Raw genomic sequence first — 19,246 nt, 5'->3', positions numbered from 1 at the left:
ACCGGAATGAGCCCTGCCAAACTCATTGCACGGATTCTTGTAGACCGGCCAGAGGGTCCCACCCAGTGGTTCCTGTGTCATGGCGCAGGGAGTATGTCTGGGTCTTGCTGGGAGCTTGCATTTCTGCTCTTTCCCGTGCCCCCCACTTGCATGTTCTGCACAGCAGCAGCAAAGCTCCCCAGGAGCGGTTTACTGAACGAGACAGGTGTGAAACCCTCATCAGCTGGGGAGGTGCTGGCAGCCAGGCCTGGGGTTGCTCTGTCAGCGATCCGGGCTCCCCAGCCCCGCACAGGGAGGACTAGAGAAAGGTGGTGCGGTAAATCTCCTCAATCCAGACTTCGGTGAAGGATTTGCTGTGGAGCCCTTTGAGAAGCTCTTAGCTAAGATGAGGATTAGCGGGGAAATTCTCAGGTGGGCAAAGCTCTGGCTCAAGAGGAGATGGCACTGAGCCAAGGTTACTAGCAGAGTTGCTCGGCCATCGACCTGGGAAACCATCCTGCTTAATAATATCTTCTTTAACAACCTTGGTAAATGAAATAGGAGCCTGCTGACAACATCTGCCAGTGACATGAGTTAGAACGCTTCTCCGAAACCAAGGAGACTTGGGCTATCGGACAGACAGATCTGGGTTGCTTCCAGGACTGGAATAACACGACTGGGATGAAATTCAGGAGTATAGATGACTTCATTTCTGGGCACTTTATGGACAGGGGAAAGCAGAGGGCTATTTGGGAAGCGGTTAACAACGGTGGGTCCAAAGGGGCCGCTTTCCATGGTGGAACCAGTAAATGGAAGGCAAGGAGCAGCTGGAGCTCGGCAGAGGCGTTGCCGAGATGCGGGGTAAGGAGTCACGTTGGGTCAAACTCCCGGGATTGGTGGTGAATGAGAAACATGGGATTTTCCCAGGCCAGGAAGAGGGGGAAAAGGGGGCTGGAAGCGCCTCTTGTCCTTTTGTTTGTGAGATTTCTGCGAGTATAAAAGCGAGGGGAGAGGGCAAAGCAAAGGATGACCCAGCGTCTGGGATGTGGAGGAGGCGAGAGCCACTACTTCCCAGCAGGCAAGGTCTGCCTTAGTGTAGAGAAGGGATTGCATAGCTTTAGTCCTTCTTGAGAAGCGAAGGCTAAGGGGGGATTTAACAGCAGCCTTCAACTCCCTGAAGAGTGGTTCGAAAGAGGATGGAGCTGGGCAGCGGTGGCAGATGACAGAACAAGGAGCCATGGGCTCAAGTTGCAGCAAGGGAAGTTTAGATTAGATATTAGGAAAAACTTTATCACAAGGAGGGTAGTAAAGCAGCGGAACAGGCTACCCAGAGAGGTGGCGGACTCTCCATCCTTGGAGGTTTTAAGACCTGGCTAGACAAAGCCTTGGCTGGGATGATCTAGTTGGGGCCGGTCCTGCTTTAAGCAGGGGCTTGGGCTAGATGTGACTGTCTGAGGTCCCTTCCAGTCCTCATTTTCTATGATTCAAGTGCTGGAACAGCTCTCTAGTGAGACCATGGCATCTCTATCACTAGATGCTTTTTTTAAGGGCAGGTTTAGGCAAACAGCTTCTGGGAGAAGTTAGATAGGAACGACCTACCTTCAACAGAGAGATGGACTAGATGAACCTCCTGAGGTCTCTTCCAGCCCTGTGATTGCATGGATTTCCACCCCCCCGCCAACACAAAACACATGCATCCCAGGAACGAAAGCAGCACTTTAACCAGATGGAGTTTCAAGCTGGTTTATGATGACGTTGGTTGTTACAATACTGTGCGAACATCAAGGGCATGATGTCTGTGACCTGAGAGCCTCCCGGCCCCAACCCCGTGGGGTTTGTTCCATCCTTATTTTCTTGGGCGCTGAGAGGTCTGTCTTTCGTGGCCCGTGCTTCTCAGCTGCCCTGGCTGGGAGTAAGGTTTTTTCCCATCATGTGGGCCTGTGACTCCTTTTGTGGTGCAGGTAAAACTGTCTTCTTGCCTCTCCATCTTGTCCCCAAGCCTTTTACATTTTGCACCATCATACAGTGCTCACACAGGGTATTTGCATTTCATTTCCCTGGTTTATGAAAGGTAGAAGGCCACGTTGGTTAGCCGTACATCTGTATGAAGGCTGTGCTGTTACCCAGGGTGGGAGGTGTGTTATTATTTAACGAACACCCATGAGACTGCCCAGTGCTATTTCTTTTCACCTTCAAGGGGCTGTATCCCAGGGGGGAGAGTCTGAGCTACTGGGGAGTCTGAGTTAAGAGTTTGCTGGGTGCAGGGCACTTTGGAGCTGGCGCATCTGCCCTTTCCCTTTTTGGCTGCAGACTGTCACTTCGGCTCTGGCAGTCATTTCTCCACTCAGTTAATCAGCTTCACCCTGAGGAAGGCATGTGGTGGATACAGATTTACTAGCCTTTAATGGCTCTTTTTATTGGGGCTGATTGAACTGAGGAACGGGCCAGCCTTCAGCACTGGGAAAGTAGCCCTGCTGTGTGCACGACCTGGCACCAATAGCACTTGCTGAGGTTCCTCGGCAAGGAACGGGCCTCCCTGAGGTTGTGTGCGTGTGTCTTGCACAGAGACTGCATGTGTGTGAGTGCCTGGAGCAGTGGTGTGTTCACATGCCTGTGTGTCCGTTTGTGTATGCTGGGCTGTGTGCACCTTTGCAAGAGGGCCAAACCAATCTGCACTCTGGACTGGATGGAACGAAAGGCCCGGTATCTCTTTGGGCTTCTGCAGCAGGTGCAGGAAGCTGCTGTTTCTCCAGGGATGCCCAGGCATTTCTCCTCAAGGGTCCTGCCTTTCTCGAATAAGACTGCCCAGACACCCCATCCCATATCTCCAGAGCTGCTGGCTTCTGAGGCCCAGACAACTTCTGTCTGAGAGCGACTGCCAGCACCTCGGTCTCCCTTGCAGAATATGTCAAGCCCAGCGATTTCTGCCAGGGGTCCGTGCTTGAGTCCTCCCGCAGAGCTGTGGTGTCCTGGCCAGCCTCAGCCCTCCCCAGTATCCGTTTAAATTGGGTGGCATTTCTGCATCCTTTGAGTTGCTCTTAGCTCACTGAGTCTAACTCCTGAGTGTCCTGTGGGGTGCTCCGTTCACTTGCGGGGGGAAAAGCTGGGGTTGGATGTCAGCGGTGTTCATTTGTGTCTACGGGCCTGGGTCCCTCCTTGTGACTTTGACCAACACAGTGAGTTGGGAGGAGCGTCCCTGCCATGGCTGTTACACTAGTGCTTCCCAGTCTGCGGTGCCTCCAGAAAGCTTTCCAGGTGGAACTTGAGATGTTGGTATCGACCTGTGAAGGCCCCTGGCGGCCTGGGCCTCCCAGCCCCCTACCCATCACCTTGCAGCCTCCAAGGTCAGCAGAACCGCTTGCATGACTTATCACAGCTGCGGGCTCCTGGGTACGATGGGGGAGGAGGTCCTCTCTTTGGCACAGCATGGTCCATCTGGCACCCTGACCCTCCTCCCTTCCCCAGAAACAGAGCTGGAGCCATGCAGAGCCCTGTGCAGCATGATGCCCTGCTGTCTGTGCCTCTGGGCATTGCCAGGCTACTGCCATCATGGGTCCCATCAGGGGCTTTCTCTCCTGATCATTCCTTCCTCCTGCTTGGCTGCCTTCTACCAGCTAGCGACAGCCCCTCTGAGCCTCATTGTTTCAGGGTAATAGGATGCAGGCAGCCTGGTGACCTCCAGGGGTCAAGGAGCAGGATGGAGACAGGGGTCATGACAGCACTTACCAGTCAGCCAAGACCATGTGCTGCCTCGCTGAGAGGGACTGGCAGCCCTGCTTGAGGGGGGCAGGGGGGGAAAAGAGCAGCCACAACCTCCATGAGATGTCTCCTCCTCTGCTGGCAGAAGTGGGTGCAAACACAGTGGATTCTGTGGGCTGCGTCAGGGCTGAATTTGGCCCTTGGGGACGTGTCAGAGGTTCTTAGGGATGGTTTGCACACAAGCATGTGCAAAAGGGATGAGGGACTGGAATAACCCATTGGGGTGTCCAGTGAGAGCTCAGCTGCCAACCCCGGGGGCTCAGACTTGATGCCCCATAGGATCTGAAGCTTACACAGGAACCCAACCCAGTGTGAGCTAAGCCTTGTGCATCCCCCACCCACAGCACAGTAATCTCCCTTGGGTGCTGCGGTCCTGCGGCGCCGTCTCGGGAGGACATGTCACCAGTTATGTATCCACAGCTTCTCCGCCAAAAGATTCAGTGATTCTCCTGGATCTGTGCCGTGACAGCTTGGGGGCTGATGACCCAACACCTGGGCTCTAACCTCAGGGTCCTCTCTCAATGGAAGGAAGGAAATTCTAGCACTCGGGAAAGGCAGCTGGAGATTTACAGGTTTCCTCCAGCAGTGGGCTGAGCAGAAGGCAAGCACATACGCACGCATAGGCACATGCACATAGCCATGCATACATATACACGTGTGTGTGCACGCGTGCACACACATACACACACATGCATGCTCCAGCAGCATCCCTGACTTTATCTCCCCTCTCCCCGCCCCCACCCAACAAATCAAGACTGCAGTAATCAGCAGGGATAACATGCCCAGCGCAGCAGGAAAAGATTAAAAATCCGGCCAGAGATTGGATTCAGAAATGATTTGCAGAGATAAGATTTATTCCCTCTCCAGACACATCCTTCCATTAAGAGTAAAAAAGCCCCTCTCTGTAAATCTTGCTCCTTTCTCTGCAGGCTAAAGGCTTCTTCCCTTGCTCCCACAGCTCCCAGGGGACTGAGAGGCAGCTTGTTTCTTGCTGCACCCCAGAAGAGGGAAAAGGCATTACATTAAGCCTTAGCTAGTCCATCTTGCTCAGCTGGGCTTGGATTGCTCTGTGCAGTATGTTCACTAGACCACGGTTAATCCCAGGGTGGGAGCTTTCCCCCCTTCCCTTAAGGAGCCTGTTCCATGGCTTGGCAGACCTCACGTCTGGATGCTCATTCTCTTGCTATTCAGCCTTCAGCTTTCCCCTCTCCCTTCCTTTCTCTTCCTCCCAGCTTGCGGCCGACACACCCATTGCAGCCGCTGGGTTGTCTGCAGCAACTTTGAAAACACATCGGATGTAACAAACTAGACAGAGGTCAGAGTCTAACTGCACCCTGTTGGATGCCACTAGCAAATTCCCTTCCTCCTGGGTGGCTACGTTTGGCAGCAGCAGCCCCACCTCACGATCTTACAGCCTTTGACGAGCTTGAATGCATTTCCTCTTCTCCTGTAAGCCTGGGAGGGCGTTATTCCAGGTTGGCATGTACCTGCTGCGTGCAGGGCAGAGGGTCATAGCAATGCCAGCAACTTGCACAAGATCCCACGGTACGTCTAGGAATAGAACCAGGTCCCTGATGTCCCTGTCCGGTGCCTACAGAAGGGAGGGGATGGGACCGTGTTACAATGCACGCTGCCATCCCCACTTTCCGCACAGTTTAACACCCATTTCCGCCCCTCCTGCTGGCATCATGAGTGTCTTGTTCTGCTGGCTGGGCAATCCAGGCCACAGATGGTGGTCGATACCCTTCCCAGCGTGAGAACCGGCTAGCTTCTTAACCTGCTCAGCCTCAGTGACTGATGTCTCTCTCTAGGTTTAGCCGGGGCCTCCCAGACAGCAGCGATTGTCTGATTCCCAGCGTCTCCAGGGATTGCAGAAGCCAAGGCTTAGCTCATCCTCAGGTGTCAGAGGATGGATGTGCCAACAGGCGTGTCCATAGGATGCTTTATTTCATTTCAGCCTAAAGGAGCTTGGGACAGGAATTGCAGCTATTTGCACTTGGTCACAAGGTTGATCAGCTAATGCTTGTGCAAACAAACTGGTTTGGAGATGAGGGTTAGCACTTCATCAGGGATTCCTGCAGGGAAGGAAGTTGCGACTGGAACAACCTGGATCTGACCTCTCCAGTTAATTCTCTCTGTCTGTGGATGTGCTGCAGTTGCCCCGCAGATGCGATGTATTGGGCACTGCTAGGGAAGCTCACAGCCCTGGAGCCCTAAAACTGCCCCGGCAGTGAAGGGGGACCCCTGATTTTGTATGGAGCAGGAGGTGGGAGAAAAGCAGCTTGATGGTTTGGCTGATGCTGAGAGGGCAGTAAGGAGGCTCTCATGGGATCCTCATGGAGCTTATGTAGATGAGCGTCTGGCGCTGACGGACGGTGCGAGCAAGCGCATCGTGTAGGTGTGCACTGACCTGGTGCTTCAGCTGGTCCTGCTGGGGCAATGTCTCCCTCCCCCAAGACCTCAGCCAGAGGCTACCACCCCCCTCCAACTGAGACCAGTGGGCAAAGGGGAAGGAATGAGCAGGGCCTGTGGAGGGGAGCATCATGCACACATGTAAGTGCATGCACATGTGCATTCGCATGCACACACACCTCTTCACTGGCTGCTGTTGAGTGGGGGTGGAACTGGAGTGCAATGTAAAGTCCTTGGCACTGGGTTCCTGACACAATGTAGGGTGTGTATGGGCGGTGGGGGGGGAGGTTGGGCTTTATCCTCCAAGGTGAGTGGCTCATTCACTGATCCCTCCTGCAGGAAATGCAGTCACCAGGGCTCCGGGACTGAGATGAGTCAGAGCAGCTCATTCAGGATTCAGTCCTAGCTGCCACTCCATCCCCACCCATCTTCCCCCAGAGCATCGGGGGTTGTGATAGGATGGATTGGGCTTCCTTGCCCTTCAGCAGCTGTTTGAATATAAACAGTTCGCCCCAGCAAAGGAGATAAGATAATAGATAAGATGACAGGCCAAGTGCTACTGAACCAGCTGGCCTGGAGGGTGGACTTTGGCTCTGCTTGTGATGCTCTCCCAGTGTTGTGGGTGTCCGCGTATCTGCTGCAGAGAGATGTGGCTGGCTCTACGGAGCGGGGAGGAAGGCCCTTGCAACTCGGGAGGCTGCCATCCACCTTGTATTTCTACTGTTGTCCTGGGGGGTGCACGAGGACGGAGGTCTGGCTAATAACCTGGATGGCAACATGAGCCCCTCGCTAAGGGCCCTGCCTGAACGGCCCGGTCTCGGGTCAGAAACGGGTCGCTGATCCTTTAAGGAGAGCTGCTGGGTGCACCCGCTGGTGTGTGGGAGGGCGCGACTCCCCTTCCTGCTCTCTGTCCTGCATATGGCTTGCTCTTGCAATACTTACAACCCAGCCACGGGGCTGGGTTGCCAGCGGATTTGGTTGGCTGGGCTGGTGCCAGGAGGGGCGGCTCATCACGTGACCTGGCCCTTCATAAAAGCCACTGAAATATGCCTGATGGGGATCAAGTGAACAACACCAAGCCAGAGTTGGGTATCCAGTGTACCCTACACGGCAGAGGTCCGTTTCTGCTCACGAGAGAGGGAGCGGCTCTGGGGAAGGAGCAGGGGTGTCACTAGGATGTTTCCTGCTTTCTCTCTGCTTTCCCTCCAGCATGAGCCAGGAGGCACGTCCTCACCTGATGGCTGCTCTGGGAGCGATGCTGGCGTGTCGGGTCAGTGAGGTTGGGTTTAACCCATAGGTGCATCACCTGGTCTTGTGAGGGTGGGAAGAAAGCCAGGGTCAGGTCCGGGAGAGCTGGTCTGATTGTTCCCGTTGGATGCTTCGGAGCTGCCGTGGTTGTTCCTGGTGGAGGCTGCAGCAAGACTACTGCTGGGATCCCAGCCGGACGTGACGGAAGCCCCCTCCTCCTACATGTTCCCCAGCAAGTGGGACCCGAGCTACGTGGCCCGGTCCCAGGAGCCTGCAGGGCAAGCAAGGAGTCTGCCCTAGATCCCATGCCTGAGTCCAGCATCTCCCGTGCCTCGTTCTGACACCCACCTCTGCTCCCTAGGCTTCCTGCCCTTCCAGAGCTGCAGACTGGTGTTGACAAACCCTGGCTGCAAGGCCTGTCTGGGTGGGGGGAGGCTGCAGGCTCTAGGAGGCTGGGAGAGGACTGTGGCGCCCCGGGGAAGGAATGAGAGGCAGCTTGGGGCTGAGGGCAAGTGCATGACAGCTGCTGGCCCTGCTGCACGGAGCCGTACTCCAGATAGGGCAGGTCTGGAGGGACTGCTGGCTCCTTGCTCAGCTCAGATGAACCCATGCAGGCAGCCAGCTCTGGAGTGGGTCAGTGAGATCCAGGACCAAAATGGACCCTGCCTTTAGATCCTGTCCCATCTTGCAGCTTCAAATGCTTGAGCACAAGGGCACAAGCTGTTCAGTGCCAAGCACAGGGCAAAGGGGAGGTGCTGCTGTCTCCTCTCACCTCTTCAGACCAAGCTTCAGATGGAGCTGAAGTGTGCACCGAGCTTGCCATTCTCGGCTTGCTCCAAAACACAGTGCAGCTAGCGTGCTCTCTGCCCAGGCCTGGCACCCACAGGGACCTGGGGGGGCAGGCCTGAAGCATCCTTGGCATTGTCTGGCAAGGGACCTAAGACGGGGACAGCCAAAGCAAACTGAGCCCTGAAGGGAAGCTGGTGTGGAAGGGACCAGTCTCCTAGAGGAGCTGTTGCCAAATGGCTTCATCTGTGCCGGGCTGGTAGCCAAAGCTTTCCCTCCGTGTCCAGGCTTGTTTAAACAAAAGAAAATTGCCTCCTACCTCCACTCGTCTCACCTTGGAGAATCTGTGGGTTTATGGAGACATCCCTGGAGCGCTGCTGTCCAGTAGGGCAGGGGTCTGGTCCACCATCTCTCGGGGGCGGGAGGGATGCTCCGGCTGTAGCTCTGCTTTCCTGAAGCACTCACGAGGCTCCATCATCCCTGCGAGCATGATGAGCAGGTGCCATCCAAGGGCTGCGGCTCTGGGCATTTGGCTTTTGACTCTTGGCCTTGCAGTATTTTAGGGGCACCTGGAGCAGCGTGAGGAGCTCTCTTTCCTGCTCCCCCGGAAAGATGCTTAGGGCAGCACGAGTGGTGCTGGGGCCTTGGTTGGGCTCAGGGCGGGCCTGCCTGTTTCTCCCAGGGCTGGGCTCACCCCACATTGGGCTGGGAAGCCGGGGCTCAAGGGGAGGCAGTGCCTGTCCCTAGGGAGGGTGAAGCATGGCAGCTGTCTGGCCCAAGATGCACGGAGCTGCCTTAAGATGCAAGCCACCGTGACTGGGGAATGGGGTCTGTCTGCGTAGCTGCCCTGCTCCCTTCCACCCCTGTCACTCCAGGGGCAGCTCTATCTGCACATCGCACCTCCTCTGCTGGGCCTGCTGCCCCCACTATGAACCAATGCAGTGGGGTTTGGCCCCGGAGGCCTGGCACCCCCGCTCTCGCTGCCAAGTGCTAGGGTCTGACCTCTCTGCACCCCAGCAGCCTCGCCCCTGCTGTCCCGTGGCTGCGCGTGCCTGCATGGGGGTGGCTCCCCCTTGCAAAGGGGCTGGGTGTTGGAGCAAAGCCCCCACTTTCCATCATGCCCTCCATCCTTTTTTCCCCTCCCTTTTTTTAAACAGGGACTCATTTTGCTTTCCACCCATCGCCCCCTCCACCCCCCCCAAGCCCCAATCTGGGGGATGGGGGTCTGACGACAGCTGTTCCCATGGGGACGGGCCAACCACTCCTGTGGTTTCCATGGCAGCCAATCGGGGGTTGGAAAGTTTCCTCAGCCCCCCCAAACGGGTGTCAATAGCTTGACATGAAAACAGGAGCGGAGCAGGAACAAGGGCAGGCCCGGGCTCTTTTGTTTTCCTTGGGCTGCAGAAGCAAAGGGGAATTCCTGGGAGCAGGAGAAATCTCCTCCCGGGCAGGGCGGGGAGTCTAGACGGAGCCCAGCCAGGGCATTTGGAAGCACGACGTGCGTGCCCCGCGGATACCCAGTGCCCGGCTCTGCTCGGATCTGGGCGCACTGAAGCCTGCCCGTGTGCCATGCCTTCAGACGCAGCCTGCACACCCAGGCCAGACGCGGCCCGGTAGCAAAACCCCCGGGTTCGGTTGCTGCGCCGTGTTCAGGAAACACCAGTGGCGGTGTGCCACGCACCAGGCGTTCCAGCTGGCAGCGTCAGGGTGCTGCTTTCTTTTTTGTGCAAATATGTCTATAACTGGACCGCTAACAACCTGTCAAGTGACCACTGTGGTTCACGTGCCCATTACAGAGCTTGCACCGTGCGCCCGCGCTCCCATCACCTTTCCAGTGCTTTCATCCCTGTCTCAGATTCGTCGTCGTCACCACACCGCTGTGAGGAAGCTCACAGCCGCTGGGGTTTGGAGCAGGGTGCTGGGGCAAGGTGGCTCGTGGTGAGGGGAGTCTCCACGGGCAGGCTGAGGCTGGAAGACATGGACAGAAGGAGCCGCTGGTACCTCACCATCCGCCTCCCAAAAAGGGTCTCTACCCCTGTGCCAGCCTCCTCTGGCAGCCCCTCTCTGTCCCAGGGCAGAGCCTCCTGCGCAGCTGGTCTCTCCCTGCCTCTGGGATCCCTGGCTTTTCATTTACCAGGCAGCTAAAGAGCTAAATTAACATTGCCCCCGCTCTTCCCTTTGCTAATCGCAGGCCTTTTGATCTATATATAGCTGTCTCAGTGCAGGGGCAGGCCAGACAGGCGGGGAAGGGGGGAGTCTGTCGCTCTGACACTTGTCCTCCTTCCTGAGATCAGGCTCGGAGGCTTCAGTTCAGCACCCGGACTCGCGTCCGCTGAGGAAACGGGGAGGGGGAGCCGCGGCGCGGAGGTGTTTTTCCAGGGTGCCTTTGCGAGTGGAACAATGTCTGCGTCTGCGGAGGGAAGCAGCTGGCTGGGCTTGTCTTGGAGAGAGGCCCTGAGGTTCCTGTGCTCAGGGTCAGACCCATCGCCACATTTGGGGGTCAGGAAGGGATTGTACCCCATGGTCAGATGGGTCTGGATAGTGGGAGGTTTTGCCTTCCTCTGTAGTGGAGGGTGCCACCTTCTTCCTGGGATAGTTGGAGCATATATTAACAATTTAGAGCAGCAGGACATTGGGCATCGCGGGCCCCTGCTTTACCGCTGGCAGGTTCAGGTGTTACGTCTTGTGTTGTGCGTCAGGGTTGACTATGCAGTTTAGGAAGTTTCACAGTGGGTTTGTACAGGATGGCTTGGATAGGGCTGATCCTGCCTCCGGCAGGCGGTTGGACCAGATGTCCTCCGGAGGTGCCTTCCAGCCCCACTTCTCTCTGATTCTAACCTGGGACGAAAAAGAAAGCTCGAGGTCCTGGGAAGCAGGCGCCAGCCTGATGTGAGCAGTGGAGAAAAGATCCTGGCGGTGGGAGAGGGGATCTCTCAGCCTTGAGGGCTCAGGGATGCTTCCTTGTGGCGGCCACTCAGCTCCCAGGCTGGTTCTCGCCCTACAGGGCTCCTCTTCGTGGCACCCCGGTGTTGGCAGCAGAGGGACAGGGGCCTGCCAGAAGCTACAGAGCAAAGATCAGAGTCCCTGGCTGGACTGCAGCAATGAACTTCAGCACGGCAGGACCTGGCTCCTGTCTTGGGTTCGCACATGTCTGGTTCCTGCAAAGAGGGCACTGGATGCCAGAGGGATGCAGCGGAGAGGGCTAGAGGGCACTTTGGGGCTGTGCCCACACCCAGGAAAAGGGTTTCTTGTCCAGTTCTTCTATTAAGAGAAAGGAGCATAACAAAGCCTGCAAGCAGCCCTGATTTCCAGACACAGCAGGGTGGAGGAAGCAGGGGGGTAGCCCTGGCCTCGTAGGCCTCTGTCCCAGCTCTCTTGGAGTGAGGGGCCAAGGCTGAGCCCCTTGGCACCGATGTGGGGGAGTGTGGGAAAACGCATCCCGTGGCAGCCTCTGTGCCGATCTAGGCAGGGTGTGCAGCTTGCAGCTCAGCTCGGGGCAGGGGAGGGGATTCCTCCACCGAGGAGCTGGGGTGCCAAAGGAATGACTTCTCCAAGAGCAGTCCCAGCCCGCTGTGCGAGTGAGCGTGCGTGCGAGTGAGTGTGTGCACTGGAGCAGGTTCATACACAGGAGACGGGCCGGAGGGGAGGGGAGGGGAGGGGAGGGGAAGAGCAGGCCTGCCTACTCAGTTCGCAGGACGCAGCTCCGTTTCCTCCAAATCCTTGGCTCGGGGCCAAGCATTCTGGGAAAGCTAATTGCAAACTCAGCGACTTCTGTCTGGGGAGGGAAGCCGAGGGGGGTTGGAGGGACCCTGGAAGAAAGCAGCAGCTTCTCCACTCGCTGCAAATTGGAGCAAGGCCGGTCGGGCTGCCAAGTACGGGCGAGGCCAGACCACCGCGGTGCTGGGAGCCTGGTTCCCATGGGCTGCGGACGGCTGGATTGGGCAGGGAGGCCTCGGGGCTGTGGGTCACTGCTCGGGAGTGCCCGGAGCCCTGGCTGTGATGCTGAATCCAGCCAGGGGCAACGCTCTCCTGCTGAGCTGGAAACAGCTCTGGGCAGAGCAAGGAGCCTGCAGAAAGTGCTGTTGAGACACAGTCGCCCCTTTCAGGGAGCTCGGTCTTCTGCATTTGAACCGCCATGCCTCTGCACCTCCCACCTGCCCTGCAGCCCTGGTCCCACACCATGGCAGGCTGTGACCTGCCACCCTCCTGTGCTCCCCCTAACTAACCCGAGCTTTTCCTGTGCAGGAGCTGCCAGTCGTGCTAACCTGGGTGGGTTGGGACCCTTCAGTGCCCAGACTGCTGAGCTGCATCCCAGTACCACGTCATCCATCCCAGCCCTGTGTGGCACGGTGGCATCAGCATGCAGCTCTGTTGGCCCCGGGGGGGTGGTAAGCACCCCGCTGAGGACCAGAGGAGGAATGGGGGCAGGCAGTGACCCCTTTGCGTGGCTCTGACCGGGCACGGAGCTGTCCCGACTCTGCCCTCCAGGAGAGGAACACAGCGGGAGGTGTAGCCTGCGCACCGCAGGGGGCTGTAGAAACCAAACACTGGGTTTGCTTCTCAGGGGATTCCTGACGCCACTGTCAGCAGCCGAAGGGGATGGCAGTCCCAACCCGTTGCAGAGCCCTGGCCTTCACTGGTGCATGTGGGACATGCTGAGCAGCAGTAAGAGGTGCTCTGGGGGCTGGGAAAGCTGGCGGGGGTGGTTGGGCTGGGGGTGCGCTTGCCTGTTGCCATCTAAAGCTTGGTCCAGCCAGAGCACACCAGCCCTTCGCCTCTTCTTCCTTGCTGCATCTCTGCCTCTTCTCCTTCCCCCAGCCCCCTCCCTGGCTTCTCCCATTTTCCTTCTTCCAAAAATCAAAACACAGGCTAGTTTTTGCGACGACACGGCGCAGCTGCTCGCGGTGAGCCCTGGGCAGGACAGGCCTTCCTGCCGAAATAACAAGGCTCCAGTCATAGTCACACAAGGGCATCATGGCTCAAGGACGGCAGGTTTGGTGCTCCCAGAAGCGCTCTTCCTGCTTTCTAGCAGGGTCCCGCAGCTCCGTTGCCCCCGCGTTATAATGGGGAGTCTCTTGCCAGCTCTGATAGACTGAGGGAGCATCCCAGGGTTTTAGACCCTATCTTTTGGGGTGGCTGCCTCTTAGACCACGCAGTGCCCTGGTCCTTCCTCTGGGGGTGTCCTCCTTCCCCCACTCTGGGCATCACCCACTTCCTATTCCCAGCTGGCAGTCGTGGCTCCCGTGTCTGATAGGGGCTCTTCAGTACTTTATCCGTTGCTGTCACAAGGCAGTTGGAAGGTCCCCAAACACAACCTAGGCTGCGTGATCAGGGGGAAATACCCTCCTGGTTTCCCGTGTAGTGAGAGTATTGACTTGTCAGCGCGTTTGCTTGCTGAGGTGGGGCTGTGGTTGCTCTGGGTGTCCTGGCATGGGGCTGTGTCGGGGTGGGGAAGGCTTTTGTCTAGCTTTAAAACCTGGTCCTCTAGCGCTTCATGGTGGAGGGTGGCGTGTGCTGCACGGACTAGGTGGCCACCACGAGTCAAGGATCAAAAAAGATGAGAACTCGAGGGCATGGGAGGAAAGACTGGGGGTTGTTTGGTCTGGAGATGAGAAGCTGAGATTTGATCCTTCCTTTCCTTTTACGTGTCCTCCTGACAAGGGGTTCAGCCAAATTTGCAGATTTGTCAGACTCAAGCTGCGCCGTGAGTGCTTTGGTTATGGCCTCCACCTTTCGACCTCCAGGCTGTCAACCATGCGCCTTATCCCCTGCACCACCCCAGTCCCGGGGCTACAAATACCTGGAGGGTGGTTACAGAGAGGGTGGCCACAGGCTATTCTTTGCGACCACCCAGGACAACGAGGGAGATTCGAATTGGCCGTTAGGAAAAGCTTTCTAAGGGTGGCGGTGAGGAAGCACTGGGACAGACTGCCCAGAGAGGTGCCAGAGGCTCTAAAGCAGGTCAGACAAACCCTTACCTGGGGTGGTTCAAACAGGGAGCAGGGGCTAGACTAGCGTCACCCCCTGAGGTCCCATCCAGCCCCACTTTTCTACGCTCCTATGATCATGCCCACCTTTTTGCATCGGCTGTTGGTAACATTTATCTTGTTCAAGGTTTTCTGGGACGCTTGTCCACAAACATTGTCCCATCCAGGCCAGCCCTTGCTTAGGAGGTTTGGGGTGTGAAGTCCCTGATCTTAGATCATTCTCTCAAGCCCAGAATTTGAGCCTGGGCAGTTTACTGTTCAAGAGTCTGTTGGCAGCCTCGAGGCCCCCCCTGCTTTCTTGCCAGGTTTTTGCAGCCCTTTGTAGCCTGCGGGCTGCATTTATCGAGCAGCCGAGGGTTGCGCCTCACTCTCTTCTTGTGAGGGGTCACTTGAAGGCTTCATCTGTTGCATCTTCATCTCTCCTCCAGGTTGTTCCCAGGGACTGGCAAGGGGCAGTCCTTGTCAAGCAGGAGGCACCAAGCTGACTGAGTTGCAACAGGGTGGGATCCTCTGCACAGGTAGGCAGATCTGGGTTGAGGAGGCTGACGTACCGGGGGCTGCGGTCTGTGCCTTCCCTCCTCTCACTTGAAGCTGTTTATTCACACGCTGATGGCTGCATCCGGCTCATTTGTCTGCGGCTTTGCCTCAGCCCCCACTGGAAAGGTTTGCGGGGCAGAGTCTGGGCTCAGGCTTTCTTTGCCTGCCGGCTGGGAAGCAAAGAGAAAGCTGTGCTCTGTCACTTGTGCTTCTTATGTGCTTGGTGTCTCTGGGGCCAGAGGGGTTCTGGTCCACCTCGTCCCTCCTTCCAGGCAGGTCCTGGGGTCTTCAGCTGATGACCCCATGCAAGGAGTCCCCTGCCCTGTTCAGACCTGGCCGTGGGCCAGCCCCATCTCGAGCTGCATCTTCAGCCCCTGGGTCTGTCCGCACTGGTCCCTTGGCCTGTCTTGGAGGTCTTTGCATTCCTGCGCTGTCCCTCCACCCTTCCTCTCCATGCTCATTCCTTCATGCCCTTCTTGCAGCACCAGTGATTCTCCCCCGCCTGGTTTGACAGAGCCCCTGGCCATGTGCTGAGCTCTGGGAGAGTGCTGCCCACTAGTGCCAGCAGCAGAGACTCCCATGTAGCCTGGGGTTTGCTTAGAGGAGGGATTTACTAAGCACCCTTGGGTTGCATGAGCTTTTGAGTGTGCCGTGCACTATTAGCACGGTGAAGTGTGCAAACACATGTGCGTGACTCCCAAGGTAAGCCCAGAGACAGAGAATAGGAACCCAGAGTGCCCCAGGCATTCAGAGTTTTTTGCAACAGCAATATTGCAGATATCTATATATGTATCTCGTATAAATATCTATTATTATTATTATCTATATTCATATTTGCAAATATCTATTATTTTCCTATAGTCGAGAAGCCAATGAAAGCAGTGAGTTGGGGTTGTCCGAGGGGTGCCTGGAGTCTAAAAATGTTGAGAACCACTGGCACAGGACTGCAAAACCCCAGTGTGCCCTTTTGGGGACTCTAGTGTGAAATCCCAGCCCTTTCTTCCCTCCTCCACATATTCGTATCCCCAGGGGCTAAGCCTTGGGCACTAATCCTGAAGACTAGCATTGCAGGGCAGCCAGCGGGTGCCTGCTGCATGAGCTGCAGTGGTCCCCTTCCCAGAGGCGGCTGTGATGAAGGCTGTCAAAGCCTGTTGTTACTGATTCATGCTGGGGACACCTTACCTCCGTCTCCCAGCATGGCCGTTAAGAGGACATAAAGCTGAGGTCCTGACCATGACGGGCCCTTATGGACCCCAGAGCATTTTCCATGTGCTTCATAGCACAGCTGAGCCCTCTGGGAATGTGCAGGTACCTCCTGCCCCTGTCACATCCCCTGCCTGCCCCCATGGCTGGGGGGCTTGGCACAGCCCTTTGGAGCCGGTGTGCGATGCACTTGGATGCTGCCAACCAGGTGCCACCTTCTATTTGGCAGAAGCCAGTGCAAGCTCCATCTGCCACCCCTGGGGCAGCGGGTGGGCCTTGATTGTGTGCTGGGGTCTCTGCCCAGGCACTGGTGGTGCCCACCGGCCCAGCTGCCTTGCTCTCCAGCCTGGAAACCCTGCTGGCACATGGCCCACATCTCCCTCCCTCCGGCTGAGGGGTGAACGGGCTGGTCTTCTGCCCCTCAGCCCAGCCAGGAGTGCACAAAGAGATGCCCTGACACCCTGCATCCCTTCTGTGAGTGCTCGGTGTGGGAATATGCTTGTTATCCATCACCCTTGGGTCATGCAGGCCTGTTCCAGCATGGGCATCATATGTGCCAGGGTGAAACTCCAGCTTACGGCAGAACCTGGGGCCGAGGGCAAGGTCTTAGTCCCCATCCTGGACACAGGAGAAACCAGAGGCTTGATCCAGTCCTTTAACCAATGTGCCCTCCAGGACAGGGGCCCCTTTTCTCAGCACCCACAGCTCTAGCCTAGACGTTATCCCTGCTCAGCCCCCAGTGGCGTGCTCAGGGCAGCCGGAGGTGGGTGGTATCTGCGGCGCGGAAGGGGGGATTTCTCCTTTGCCATGTTTAATTGGCCTTCGAGGGCCTGTTGGGTCTGCAGGGTGGGTCAGAAGGACTGAGCCCAGCATGCAGCTTAGCCCGTCTTGGGGGCACCGACGCGAGGGAGACCCAGGAGCTGGGTGAGGGGGAAGCAGAGATGGGGTGATATGGGGCACATGGTCCACTGCCACTTCTCCCCATCTGTGGAGGCTGGCGTGGTCCGGAGGCTCCTGCAAGACCTTGGTGAGGTGCAGCCGGCTCGGCCGTCCAAGGCTCTTAGGGTGTGTGTGTGGCAGGGGCGGCCCAGAGCTGGTGCACGGCTCTGGGCGGTTTTAATTACCCTGGAAATAAATCAGAGCCTGACTGTTGCTGTGGAAACAGCCAGGCTTGGCTTTGCAGCATCCAGCAGCCGTTGGCTGCTCCATTTCATTAGCCTGAGAGGAGCCGCAGGAAGCTCTCAGGGGGGAGTGCGGGGCATGTCGGTGCAGCCCTGGAGGACGGGGCAGCCGCTGGCCAGAGGCAGATCCCAGCCCCGGCTCCAAGCCCCTCTGCTGGGCCAGGAGTCCAGCAAGCACTGGGCACAAGGCACGTGTGGGGCTCAGGGTCCGATGCTCCCAGGGACAGGGTGGGATGGGGCGAGCGGGAGAGCCAGGGCTGAGTGCACCTGGGGAGGAACCGGTGGCTCCGCTTCTCCCAGCGGCACAGGGCAGCTGGGCTGTGGGGTTGGTGCAAGCTGAGAGTTTGGCCTGGAGCCGTCGTGTGCATCTGTGCTCCCCCTCCCAGGGCCATGCACACGCCGGGCTCCCACACGTGTGCCCTGAGCACGCGCAGATCAAGGGCTGCGTGTGTGTGTGTGCAGCAGGTAGGAGAAATCAACCATTTTGCCAGAGTAGCTGTGGCCACCAACATGCTGAGGCCAGCCCCAGCTGCAGTCCCCAGAGCGGGGCGCTCTCAGCCCTGCTGAGCTGCACAGGTCAGGACTGAGGCTCCGGGACCCCCTCTCTGTACCAGCCATGCCACGTGGCAAGTGCCAGATCTGCTCAGCTGCCTCCCCTCTTGGAGGGATGTGCTTCCCCGTGGCACAGACGTGCTATTAAATATTTAATCTCTGGGCTCAGGCCTTTCTTATTCTGTTGGCAATAATCTTGCTGGGACAGATGGTGCTCCGCTGGCCTAGATAGCTGGCAGGAGCTCTCGGAGCCGGGGGGGGGTAAGGCGTGCTGGGCCGGCGGTTAACAGCCCTCTGCAGCCAGGCTTTGCCGGCCCCTGCAGTGCTCTGGGAGCCAGACGGCAGACCTGGGCTCCATCCCAGCCTCCTTGTAGTGTGTGGTTTGCTGCTGTGCAGGCTTTACTGGGAGCACTGGGGCTCCAGTGTTGGAACCGGTTGACTGGCTGTGCTGGGTTTGGGCAAGGCTAGGCCGGAGTATGTCTGGCCCCTGGGGACGGTGGGGGACGTAATGGCGTTAGTCCTCTTCTGCTGCTGGGCTAGCGAGGTGGGGGGGAGGAGATCACTGGTCCCTGCTGCCTGCTGGGGCTGGCTTGTGCCTGGGCCCTGTTGGCAAGCAGGGCACAGACTCATGCCTTGTGCCCTGGAGGGGAGCAGAGCACAGGTCTCCTGAGGATGGCGACAGGCCCTGCAACAGGAGTCAGCTCCTGGTGCATTGGAGCAGCAGGGAGGCTTCGCTGGTATGTGCCCCCTCTCCAGCAGCCCTGAGTGCTGCCAGGATGAGATTTGGTGTCAGATCCCCCAGCCACACACGGCTTGGCCCCTGGCCATGTGGCACAAGTTTTCTGCTAGCCCACTGGGGCCGGGGCCAGGGCCAAGCAGCTGCAGAGTTATTTTCTCCCCAAGCAGAGCAGCTGGATAAACCAAGCACAGCGTGAAGCGAGCACGGGGCGGGAGCATCATCTAGTGGCAGGGCGCGACTGCTGCACAGATGGGCGCAGAAGGAAAGGCAGCGCACACAGGCCATGCACCAGGAAGTGGGAGCTGTGGCCCCTTCCTTTCCTTGCCTTTGGGCTGGTGTCTAGCCCTGCACACAGGGATCCAGGCCCTGGGAGCGGGGGGTCATAGCCAGCTCTGAGTTTTCGCTGCATGACAGGGGTCTTGGAAGAGGGGTGGGAGTAGAGCTTGCCCCTGAGAGCTGGGACATCTACTCAGGCTCTGCTCCTTTTCTGGGCCTCCCAGCAGCTGGAGTGGTGGCACTGGGTTGCAGGGCCTCCTCCCTGCCTGCCCCCCCTTGCCACACGCATCCACAGCCCCAGGAACCACATGCCCCCGCCTCCGACATCCGTACCCTGCCAGAGACATGACCCCCATCTCTGCACCCCCTCCCGAGACCTGCCTCTCCTCCCTCCAGCTGCACACAGCTGGACCTCAATGCTGTCACATCCCAGGCAGCTCCCCACGAACATCCAGACCCCCCAGATGCGCCTCTGCCACCAGTTGTATCCCCCCAGGGACACCCCCCTGCCATGCACATCCCCACCACCCTTCCAACATGCCCCCCCACACCTACTATCCCAGCACACCCCATCTGTATCTCCCAGT

General features: G+C 57.8%; 1 long non-coding RNA gene across 1 annotated transcript in view; it reads left to right on the top strand.

The window, feature by feature from the left end:
* The window catches only part of LOC109294065, a 110,550-nt gene that overhangs the window by 69,325 nt on the left and 21,979 nt on the right, over nucleotides 1–19,246 (top strand). Inside the window, exon 3 of the long non-coding RNA XR_002096460.1 lies at nucleotides 14,600–14,689. This is a non-coding gene — a long non-coding RNA (uncharacterized LOC109294065). The remainder of the gene's footprint in view (nucleotides 1–14,599; nucleotides 14,690–19,246) is intronic.

This window comes from Gavialis gangeticus, unplaced genomic scaffold (assembly GCF_001723915.1).
Source record: "Gavialis gangeticus isolate Ggan-Ray unplaced genomic scaffold, GavGan_comp1, whole genome shotgun sequence".
Taxonomy (NCBI): domain Eukaryota; kingdom Metazoa; phylum Chordata; order Crocodylia; family Gavialidae; genus Gavialis; species Gavialis gangeticus.
This window is presented reverse-complemented; position numbering and strand designations above follow the sequence as displayed.